The following is a 12,562-nucleotide window of genomic DNA, read 5'->3' as shown; positions in this document are numbered from 1 at the left end:
TCACTTCCAAGGGGACTCACATCCTGGCAAGTTGCTGCTGGTTGTTCGGGTGAGATCTCATTTCCTTCCCAGTGCGCCTCTGCATAGGCTGCTTGTGTGTCCTCACAACATGATGGCTGGCTTCCCCACGAGCAAGTGATCTAAGAGAAAAAACCATGTGGAAGCTACATCCTTTTTATGACTTAGCCTCAGAAGTCACAGAGCGTCACTTCTGGTACATTCTATTTGCTAATAGTGAGTTGCTAAGTCTGTCCCACATTCAAAAAGAGAGGTATTGGTTTCCACCATTGAAGGGAGGCATGTCAAAGAATATAGGGACACATTTTTATGGTTTACCCTTTGGCTGCAAATTTATAGTCCTCCCACATGCAAAATACACTTAATTTCTTCCAAGATCCTCCCCAAAAGCTCATCTATTATATCAGGCTCAGCCGTTAGGTCCATGATTCATCATCTAAATCAGGTCAAAAGGCAGATTAGGCTCCTTTGGTTTGGTTCCTCAGTCTAGTTTCTTGAGTACAACTTCTTGAATTCAGTTACTCTCAATCTAAAGACCTGTAAACTACAGAGACCCTATGTCTAAACACGCACACACACACACACACACACACACACCAGATATACAACGGTGGGACAGCATAGAATAATCACTCTAAATTGTCTCAATCAAAAAGAGAGAAAACGGGAGGAACACAGGCATCACTGGTCCTTAATATTTCTGAAATACAGAAAGGCATGTGCTTGAAACTCCTTGAGTTTCCTCAAGTCCTGGGGAAGATTCTCTGTGGCTTCTTTTGAGTCATACTTCTTTTTCCTTCAAAGTAGCCCATTTTTGCTGATGAGTAGTTCCTTTAGTTTTTCAGATTGCTGTGACAAATACCATACAATGTGTCTGCTTAACCAACAGGAGTTTATTTGTTCATAGATTCAGAGGCTAGAAGGCTTGCCAGTAGCATTCTGGCTGACTGGCAATTCCTGGGTTCCTCAGCTTTCCAGTCACATGGTGATGGCCTCTCTTTACTCTTCTGTGTTCTGCTGACGTGCAGCTTCTGGCTTCTTCCCATAGCTTCTCTCCTGATTAAGACGCATCCTGATGCAGCTGGCCACACCTCAACTAAAAATAACAAAAGGTCCTATGGTCACACCCCATGAGAATGGTATTAAGATTAGGAACATGTTTTTTTCTCTCTGGGATACATAACTCAATCTACCATCGCAGTAAATAGCCTGCTTCCTGTCTATAAAAGACATCTTTTCATTTTGAACTATCTCTGTTTCTTTCAGTCTAAGCTGCAAATTATATTTCTCTTTAAAACTTAGTGTTTCTCCTATGAACCATGTTGGGGTTCACTCCACCAGACAAATTCCACGTGGACATCTGTTCAAACCTAGTTCTTCTCTACCAGGGCTTCTGCTGATGTTGCTGAGAAACAACACTTTACTGCTTCTTAGAAGCTATATTGTTTAACTGAATGATTCTTCTAGGCACTGGCTTAGATCTTTCTGAGGGTTTTAACAAAGGACCGGTACAACTTCATCTTGGACCATGTTTTCCTGTCAGTGCCCTGGAGTTAGTTTTGGTCTGAAAGCTATTGTTGCCATTGTCATCATTTGCCATTTGAAGAGGCTGGGAATTTTCAAAACCAGCTATTCCTGGCTCCTTTATATTTAATAGTCCACTCTTATAGCTTTTATGTCTCCTCTCATATTTTACTATGAACAGTAAGAAGAACCTCAGTGCACTTTCAACACTCTGAAAATCTCCTTTCCTAAATCACCAAACACATTAGGTACATTTCTACTTTCCAAGTTATAAATTTCAAGTATTGCTAAACTCTCTGCAAGTAAATACATGGATTCATTTCCTTCAGTTTTTAGTAATATTTTTCCTCACTTTCTTTTAATCCCTCATAGGGAGTCTTCTCAAAGGCTATCAAACTTTTACTAAAGTACCCTCAAGGACCTTTGGGCTTCCACTAACACTCTCCTCAAGGTCCTTCCAACTTCTGCCCACTTCCCTGTCCCACAACCATTCCCACATTTTATACTGCAGCCACCCCAATTCAAGAATCCAAAGTGTATGTTAGTTATCAATTGTTGCAAAACAAAATATCTCAAAAATGTAATGAAAAAAACAACAGTGAACATTTATCTCACAGTTTTTGTGGCTCAGAAATTGATTTAAGTGGGTGATTCTGAGTCAGAGTCTTTTATGAGGTAGGATTTCAGCTGGGACTGCCCTCGTCTGAAGTCTTGACTATGGCTGGAGCATCTGCTTCCAAGGCAGCTCACCCACAGAGTGAGCTGGTTGGTGCTGGTTATTGGTGGAATGTCTCCGTTCTTCCCCACATGGATGACTCTGCAGACTGCCTGAGTAATCTTTGTGACATGGCAGCTCACTTTCTGAAGAGTGAGTGATCCAGGAGGCACAACCAAGTAGAAACTATATTCTTTTTATGACCTATCCTCAGAAGTCACATAGCATCATATTCTATTTGTTAAAAGCAGGCACTAAGTTTGGTCCATATTCAAGGGAATGGGAATTAGCCTCCACTTTCAGAGGGAAGGAGTGGCAAAGAATTTTGGATGTATTTTTTTTTAAAGATTTATTTATTTATTTATTTCTCTCCCCTTCCCCCCACCCGTCGTCTGTTCTCTGTGTCTACTTGCTGAGTCTTCTTTGTCTGCTTCATTCATTGTCAGCGGCACAGGAATCTGTGTTTCTTTTTGTTGCATCTTCTTGTTGTGTCAGCTCCGTGTGTCTGGAGCCATTCCTGGGCAGGCTGAACTTTCTTTCACGCTGGGCAGCTCTCCTTATGGGGCACACTCCTTGCGCATGAGGCTCCCATACACGGGGACACCCCTGCGTGGCACGGCACTCCTTGCGCGCATCAGCACTGCGCATGGGCCAGCTCCACATGGGTCAAGGAGGCCTGGGGTTTGAACCGGGGACCTCCCATGTGGTAGACGGACGCCCTAACTACTGGGCCAAGTCTGCCTCCCTGGATGTATTTTTTAAGCTACCACAAAGCTCTTAACAAATACCTAGTGGGTCATCCTCTGCATGTCAGCCAGCCTCTCTTCTCAGCCACCCCAGTGCCTATGTAATGAGCCATGAAGAAAGTGGCCATAGGAGCAAGCATGGGGGCTGTGCTTGTGTCCAAATCACAGCCTCTCTGTTGCCAAGGTTTATCTAGCTACTGTAATTGCTATATTGTCAAACTACAGCAGCAGAACATAGATATGGTGTCATTCTTCAACTAGTAGCAGACTGATTATATAGAATTCACTTTAGAGAGAACGGCTATTTTTTCTTACCAGAAATCCAGAAGTGATACATATTCTAGATATGTATTTGCCTCTCCTGCATGTAAGAGTGGACCTTCATGCCATCAATCTGCAAACTTGGGTTTTACTGGTTTAAAGGTTCTGGTTTCAGGACAATGGGGTCCTGGTTCATGGAATATAGTGAGGGTTCCACTAAAACAGGAGGTGCAACTATATCCTGGCCCCTTGGAGCGTCTCATACTAGTGGAACGGTAGACAAAGAAAAGAAGTATTTATAATATACTGGCTGGTATAATCCACCATGATTTGCCATAAGGAGCTTGGGTCCCTACTAGGTCCTGGAAGCATTCTTCAAATATGTTTGGAGCTGAGGGGATTTGGTATTTCTGAGTCTTTCCCTACCCAGTGATAACTGTGAATGGGCAACTGAAGCAACCACATCTTGATAAGAGTCACACATCTGTGGCAATTTGAAAGTATTTTAAGAATCTCAAAAAGAGAGAGATTATGTCTGGGCCTCTCCTGTGGTGAGTCCGTTTTAATTGGACTACCTCAGCGAGTGACTTTGGCTGTGTCTCCGCACTCTTGCTAGGTCTCATAAAAAAATGGAGACACACAGGAAGAGAGAGCTCGGCCATGGTTGATCCTGTCCTGTGAGAGGAATGGAGAGGCTCAAAGAGCTGAGGCCCCAGAGAGAAACAAGCCGTATGCCTAATAGCTTGCAGCTGTATTTGGGAAGAAAGTGGCACAGCCAAGCCTGAGAGAGGGGGCCTGGTAAGAGACAAGCCGTATCCTGGTTGCCCACAGCTGAGCCTCAGGAGACAGTGCTGCCAGGAGGGGAAGGCAGAGACCAGATAGAGATCACCTGCCATCTTGCTTCAACACGTGACAGCTGACCTAGGTGAGAAGAACCACTTACGGTACCTTGAACTAGACGTTTCATGGTCTTGAAACTGTAAGCTTTTACCCTAAATAAATCTCCTTAATCAAATCCAACCTATTTCGGGTCCTTTGCACAGGCAGCCTTTTGGCAAAACTAAAACAGCAACTAAGGCTCATACACTTCAGGGATGAAGGTCTGGGGTCACCCTACCAGCAAGCCACCCAGACCATCCAAAGCACTGCCACGAGTGAGAGAAAAATGGAGTAGGTATAGGAAAATGATAAACATCCTTATGTTCTCAAGGTTAGCAGCAGCAGTAGGGACTATAGCTTACTTTAATAAGTTTAAATCTTTTTAGGAGATTGTATCTGGCCACACCTTGAAGACCTGAACTCAGACATCCCATCTTGGGAAAGAAGTGATGGCATGTTGTTTTCACAACATGGAGATCTTGTATTACAGTAGAAAGCCAGATATCAAAGAATGGTGTGAGAAGATCTAAGCAGTGAAAGAGGTGGACTGTGTTGGACTCAGTTTATGCACTTTCCCAGATTTGTTCAGCACCACCTGACTCCTGGACCTTTGGCTGCCTGTTTTAAAGGTAGCCATGGCTACCACAACCATTAACTTTCCCCCCGCCCCCACTTGCGGCTTTTTGCTTGCTCTCTGCTCTCTGTGTCCATTCGCTGTACATTCGTGTGAGTCTGTATTTATTTATTTAATTATTTTTATTTCTGCCCCCCCTTGCAGCTTGCTTGTTGTCTGCTTTCTGTGTCCATTCACTGCACATTCTTCTGTGGTTTTTTTTCTGCTTGTCTCCCTTTTTGTTGCGTCACCTTGCTGAGTTGGCTCTCTGTGGTGCTGGTGGGCCAGGCAGCACTCTGTGGTGCTGGCGGGTGAGCTTGCCTTCACAAGGAGGCCCTGGGGCGCGAACCCAGGGTCTCCCATATGGTAGACAGGAGCCCAACTGATTGAGCCACAGTCACTTCCCATAACCATTAACTTTTTGTCTAAAATGCCACTTGTCTAACCTTTCCAGGGCATGAGCAAGCTTCTGACACTAGCTCCATCATAAATGTCAAAATGGAAGCCATAGCAGCTTTGGTATCTAGGACTGAACTGATGGGACCCACTGAGGATTTGGCTCTTCCCACCTAGTGGTATGGGATCTTGCTTCCCCATTAGCTGCCTGGAAGGGTGGGCAATGCAACCCAGAGGTGGAAGGGAGTGAAAATCCTGAGGGGCAAACTTTGACCAATGTGAATGGGGGATGAACTAGCAATTAATTTCTCTCCCTTTCTCCCACCAAAGACCTTTTCTGAAATGGTGGTTCCACACAACTTGTCCAGATACATGTGACAAAGTAATGGCTGTTTTTTTTGGAAGCTATAGCCAGCTTGGTAATATACTATAATGAATATTTTATATTCATTTCATTTCCTTCCCTTTACCATATATGTTTCCCTCACTCCAGATGCTCTGGAATTGCACCCTTTCCCAATAAAATTTAGGATGTAAGCTTGACCTCTGGATCTGCTTAATAGGGAACTTATGCTAAGACAATGTGCAACAACAATGGGTTTCTGAATAATCTGACCAATAAAATTTGCCCATACCATAACAAGCCAAAGTAGGAAAATGTGGTATTGTCAGTTGGCACACATCATTCTTTGCACGATGGAGAAGTGTAGCTATATAGAGAGATGACGTTATCAAAATACTTAATTCCTTCTTTCAAATGCACCAGTGGAATAAGTCACTTCTTCTCCCATTGAGAAAGGTGACTGAAGAGCAAAGCCAGCCCAGGAGTGCTATTCTTTTGTGTTGCCTCAAGAACACAAAACAAAGCCAGGGGAATTGAGTCTCCTTTCTCCATGGAGACTGATGTTTGGAATTTATAAATGAAATCCATGTGTTAATAGACTTTAATGAATGTTTTGACTCAATATTTTACTATTAAGGATACCTACCATGTCATCCAATACTGCAAAAGCCTTGCTGTACACGAATAAATATACACAGATGATAAAAAACAGAAAAGCAGAAAGGTAAGAACTGGTGTGATATAAATGGACATTAAACTCTTGTCCTCTACCTTAGGTGGGCCCTAGTGAAAGTCTGAGGGAGCCATGGTGGTATACTGTGACCTGGCCACTTATGGTCAGTTCCCATACCTCCACTGAATCCGAAATCTCTCCCACTACCTATTGTCACTCTTAGACCCAAGAGACACCAACAAAGGATATCCCAGTCATATGAACAGTTTTAAAAACTGTGCCAAGATTCCACCATATCCTGGTCCCCTCTCTGACTCCCTTCAAGAAACTCTTCGTCCCTTTTCCTAAGGAACTAGGAAAGACAATGACCCAAGGGGTCTGCCTTGTTTCTTTTCTCTTGGCCCTAACCTAGCCCACTTCAGCCTGCCAGAGTTGAAGGGCTCTTGTAAGCATAAGGAAATCCAAGTCTTACCAAGAAAGAGAAGGGAAATTCCATACTCCTCCAAGGGGCCATCCTTTCATCCTTGACAACTGAGAGAGAAGGATCGTCATTCTCCAGTGGGCCTTAGGGTCTGTCTAAACCATCTGCAACAGAATCACCTTTACCTACTACAATTACAGATACCTGGGTCCTTGTCCAAGTTACCTTTATAATATGTTCCCCTAATTTTCTTGTGCTCACCAAAATTAGAAAACCACTGCATTAGTGTAGCATGGGGTGGGAGTGCAGGCAGGAGGGGTCTTAGATTTGAATACAGCTTTGTTGCCATTCTTATATTAAAATCATCAGGCAAGAGTGACTAGCCCAGTGTACTAGGACCACATATAGTTTTTTAGAGCTTGAAGTATGATCCTTTGAGCAGCCATGAAGAAAAGATAATTTCCATTACAAACTATATGCATAGTGTAAATCAGATAATTTTATTTATTACAAATGAGATTGTAATGTCAGACATGACTAATACAGATCTTTATCTATTTTTAATAGTAATAGTAGTAGTGGCAATAATAGCTAATATTTACTTAATGTGCTTAATGATGCTTTAGACATGGTGATAAATGATTTATGTGTATTAGCTCAATTAGTTCTTACAGAACTCCTTTGAGGTAGATAATATGATTATTCCCATTTCACAGGTGATGAGACTGAGGCCTAGAAAAATCAGGTGATTTTCCCAAATCCCTTTGCTTGTATATGGCAGAGATAGAACAGGAGCCAGGACCACCTGCCCCAACTGTAACCACTGTCTCACTGCAGTAAAATTAATATAAAAATAACATCTTAAAAACATTATAGTCCTTTGTGATATTGGTCAATTTTGACCTTTGCCTTTGCTGTTTGGCTCCCTTATACAGTAAATCTTTGATACTTAATTTTGAGTGTGGAGATGGCTGAATGAGCCTATGTTTAATTAAAGAGAAGGACACTTAATTGTGCTGGCAAATTTTAAATACTTGGCTATCCTCTGAGCTGGCAAAACCTGTTAAGTTTTTAAGTTAACACTTGTACTTCCAGAAATTTTGCTTAACAAATCCAAGTTTATTTGAATAGTAAAAATCTACCCAGTTTTTGAGTATTAGGGTTTCCCTGGAGAAACCATCCGCCAGCCTCATTCTCTGATGTTGTGGAAAGTGCTTTGGGGATTTTATGGGAAATGGCCTTCAGAAGGCCCTTTTCAGCCTTTTCCAGGTATGCAGGATTTAGCACTACAGCGTTCTCAGATTGTTTGATAAAAAATCCTTGCTGCTCAGTCAGGAGTGAGTAGCAGTTATAATTAGGGGCTTAGGATGAGGACATTTGAATATCAGCCTCTGAGAATTTAAAGCTCTTTTCAAAGCCAGAACCAATATTTTCTATGCAAAATGCTAAACCTTTAAGGCCTCATTTGCAAATAAAAGACCGCAAGTTTCTGGCATTTGCTTACTGTCATTTCTCCAAGCACAATAATGGAGCAGGCGGCTAATGACAGTGTGGATGTCAATATCACTTTCAAGTTATGAACTGTACAGGGTGGGAGAAAGCGGAGAAAGAAGATGGTCAACAGGCAATCCAGCTTTCATTTCAACACTCCCTGGAGGATTTTCATTACCCTTTCCGTACCATGCCTTGCCTTTTCCCTTCTCAAGGTCAGCTCTGTCTAGACAGTTCCTAGCTTCAACTTCCTGCGGCTAATGCACACCCACAATAGGCTCGTGCCCAGAGCCTCACACTGTGCCCCTCCACCCCAGTCAGGAGAAGCCCTGCTTTTCTGTATTATTTGTGACCTTTCTCTAGGTTAAAAGGTCGCGTCTGCAGCAGCCAGGTTTGACTTCTTATGGTGATTGTGCTGCAGAAAGCTGCTTCTACCTTGTTAGAAGTGACATCACTGTACATTAAAGACATCATATCTCCTTTCATATTAAAATGCCTGTCAGTTCTCCTGCTCAAAGGTTGTAAATCTGCCAGAATAGCCTGAGCTTGGGGAGTTTTCATTATGAAAATATGAAGATAAGCACTCTGTTTTGCTGTCAAAGGGAAAGAGGTAGGCTTCTAGTAATGACATTACTTTAAGAAATAAATATACATTTTCTTAACTGAGTGTTATATAAACAATTTTTAAAAGATAGCTCTTTTTTTAAAAAAAAAGTTTTTAAAATTCAGGCTTAAAAAGCAGGCTGGCAGAGCCAAGATGGGAAATACAGCTAGAGTAAGATTTATTAACGTATGCATTTCATACTTGCTCTTATTGTAAATCATTAGACGTTTTCAATGATTTTAGCCCTTCATTTGTAGTTGTCCAGTATAAGAAATGGCAAAGGAGTACTTAACCCACAATTCACCTTAAATTCACGTAGGAAGTAGTCTTTTGTATTGGAGACTTTGAAAGACTATCACCAAACCATCGCTTGCTAGAACTTTTTTGATCTGCCTGCCTCATATATGTGTATGAGTATAAGGAACCTTATTCAAGTAAGGTAGGGGTTAATTTCTAACTAATCACATAAACATAAAGAAAAATCATTTAGGAGCCTGTATCTCTTTCTATAACCAATTGTCTCTGTCAGTCTCCTTTTTTTTTTTTTTAATAAAGGAGGTATAGGGAATTAACCCCAGGACCTCCTACATGGGAAGCAGGCACTCAACCAAATGAACTACACCTGCTCCCTCTGGGTTTATAAGTCATCCCTTTACAGGCACAGCGACATTTCAAGTTTCTGGGATGTTTTACAATCAAAGTCCTAAATTAAATCCTCCAATACCTGGCCTCGGGGAATGTAAGTGGCTATCCATCTGTGAAGTGAACTAGTCATTCTCAGTTCAGTTTTTAGATCCATCTCAGAAGTTTACTCTTAGTTGGTAGTTTGTGGAGAACACCTAAGATTTCAAACACTATTTTGCAGCAGTGACCACCGAGATCAATGTGGGGTTATTCAGGGCGTCCCATTAAGAAAGAAAAGTAGCACAGCCTGGATTTTGTAGCCAGCTTACTCTGTGGATTCAGAGAACTCAGCTTTGCAAAGCTGACAAATCAAGAACTTTTCATAGGAAGGAATTAATTTCTTTTTCATTCATAAAAGGTTAAAATAAAAATAGCTTTATATTTATCCCACTGAGAGGTGAATAGAAATGCCACAATACTTGCTCTCTTGCTTTCGACACAGTACTGCAGACTGTACATTATAGCATTCCAAGGTAAACCATGAATTAATTTTATGCATGGAGTACATCTGTAGTCTAGACCATATGACTTGTGGCTTTCTGTGGATTAATTCAAATGAGAATAGCACCTCTTTTGAGGTGCTCTGGGCTGTAGCTCCTAACTTGCTTCCTGGTGCCTGCTCTGTGGCTATCTCAATAGAGGGAAGTCTAGGGAAATTAGTTAACATTTGTAAATGCCTAGAAATAAAATTAAGCCAGAAAACAAGGCTCTGTTGTCCCTTGTAGCAAAAAAAAAAAAAAAAAAAAAAAAAATCTGCTTTGGCAATGTTATAAGATCAGAAATTTGGGTCATACACCTATCTGGTGAGGCAAAGCAATGTTTTAAGTTATCAACAGTAAATTCTCAAGAGGGATAAACTGCCTCTTTTTTTTCCTTAGAAAATTTAGATCATGTTACAAAAGTTAACAACTTAAAACTAATTACGGCGTGTAAAAGCTGACGGCTTCTACCTGCAAGAACAAAATGGCCATTCAGACCTGATCTCCCAGAAAATTACCTGGGCCAGGGGGGAATAACAATTCAAAATGAAACCAAATCTTCATTCTAAGAGTCAAATTTAAAGGAATCCCAGACTTAATGATCTTTCTCTTGAAAGAAGGGAATAAAATCCTAAAACCTTTTTAGGATTTCACAAAGTTTGGCTTGGGGCCTGAATGCTTGTATTTCTAGCTGGGCTGCAGATACTCTCTGCTGGCTGGGGAGATATTATTATTGGTTGCCAATTCTTTTCAAAGTCACCATCATAACCTATATAAAATGAGCCAGTGCCTGTGCCGCTGGGAGGTATTGGATGTGGTGAGTCGCCCTGGAGGACCTGCTGACTCTCCAGCCACCAGGAGACCATTTAGCCCAGAGAGGCCGTGGTGACTTCCCAGCCCGAGTCCCTAACCTACTCAGAGCCACAATGTCCTTGGACTCCACTAGTTTGAAATCAATGGAAAGCTTCATAAAAGAAACAAACAGTAAGAAAGCCAACACTGCCAAGGCCACAAAGGCCTGCTTAATCACTCCAAACTAGGTTGCCTTCTGGCGACATTTACCTTCGCTACGTAGAGCCAAGAAGTAAATAGTATTGAAACTTCCAGCAGTCACTGCTTGGCCCTTCAAATGTGTTCTGAAATCTGTCTCTTTAGTGAAATGGCAGCTCAAGGGGCGGGCTGCTGCCCTGGATGTCACGACATGGCGAGGAGCCAAGTTGCCCTGTTCTTCTCCTCCCAGCCCTTTCTTGCTGGCCTGCTGCTGGAGGGAAACACTTGACCGGACATCAAGGGCCCCATGTAGAAACCACAGCACCGCTGCAGTTAGCGACACTGAAGCTGAGTCGTGTATGTAATAAGCAAAACAGTTTTTGCAATAAGGATAATTTTTGTAGGAGCAGAAAAAGTGTATCTTTCCTGTTTAGCTGAAACTCTGCAAACTACCTTAAAGTTTGGACATTTGGGGCTAGGGTCCCAGGCTCAATGTACAGAAAGACTAGTCAGTTCCTACTGTTCTAGAGCCATAAACTGTACCACCCTGCCAGTGTGCCATCTTGTAAGAATATTCTATCAATCATGAGGGTGAGTAACTGACAAACAAGAATGAGTCAGCACATACGTTATCAAGTCTATAAGAAGGGTGAATTTTATAGCATGTTTTATAGGCTGACATGATGGTTACTAAGTATGCTCCCTGTCCTCTAGGAGCTTTTATATTCCACAAGATAAGACAGAAAAGTAAACGCACATTTACAAACCATATTGTTTTTGAAAAGAGTTGTCTGTGGGCACTCTCACGCATCCTGAAAGGAGTTTAAACTGTCTACTTGGAGAGAAATATGGCAACACCTATAACAAAATAGCCTCTACAACGAGCAAAGCATTAATAACAGTGAATCTATATGGGGGGATTTATTTAAGGAAATATTCAGGTAAATATTCAAAGATACTGGTACTTACTGATGGCAAAGAATTAAAAACAACACAGTCATTTAACAGTGAGAGGATTAGCCAAATTGTGATTATGCTGCTCTTAAAATGTTTTTATATTCATTGACATAAAATCTTCATGAACTATAGTTAAATGAGGAAAACAGATTATACAACAACATGTGTTGTACTGAGAAGGGAGAGACAGAAAGAGCGTGGCCTGGAAAGTGGGATACCAGCATGTTTTTTTGTAGTTGTTGTTTTTGTTTGGTTGGTTTTTCGCTCTGACTATTGAACTATGTTTTGAGGTTTTTTTTCCCTTTTTTATCTGTATTTTCCAATTTATCTACAGAAAACAAAGCTTACTTGTGTAATAAAAAGAATCACATTTTAAAAAAAGAAGAATGACTACGTCTCACTCAGGGCTTACCTTATTCCTCAAGAATAGCTTAAATGGAACTTTTATCACTGATGTGGAGGCAGTGGCCACTGGAGGTCCTGAGGGAAGGGAGAGGGAAAAACAGGTATAATATGGGGATATTTTCGGGACTTGGAAATTGTCCTGAATGACATTGCAATGACAGATACAAGCCATTATATATCTTGTCCTACCTTACAAAACTGTGTGGGAGAGAACATAAACCACAATGTAAACTATAATCCCTGCTTAGGTGGCAATGCTCCAAAATGTGTCCACCAATTGTAACAAATGTACCACACTAATGAAGGAGGTTGTTAATGTGGGAAAATGTGGGAGGGGTTGGGAGTGGAGCATTTGGGAATCTC

The sequence above is a fragment of the Dasypus novemcinctus genome, chromosome 1, assembly GCF_030445035.2.
Source record: "Dasypus novemcinctus isolate mDasNov1 chromosome 1, mDasNov1.1.hap2, whole genome shotgun sequence".
NCBI lineage: Eukaryota > Metazoa > Chordata > Mammalia > Cingulata > Dasypodidae > Dasypus > Dasypus novemcinctus.
The sequence above is the reverse complement of the archived record's forward strand: the minus strand, read 5'-3'. Positions refer to the sequence as shown.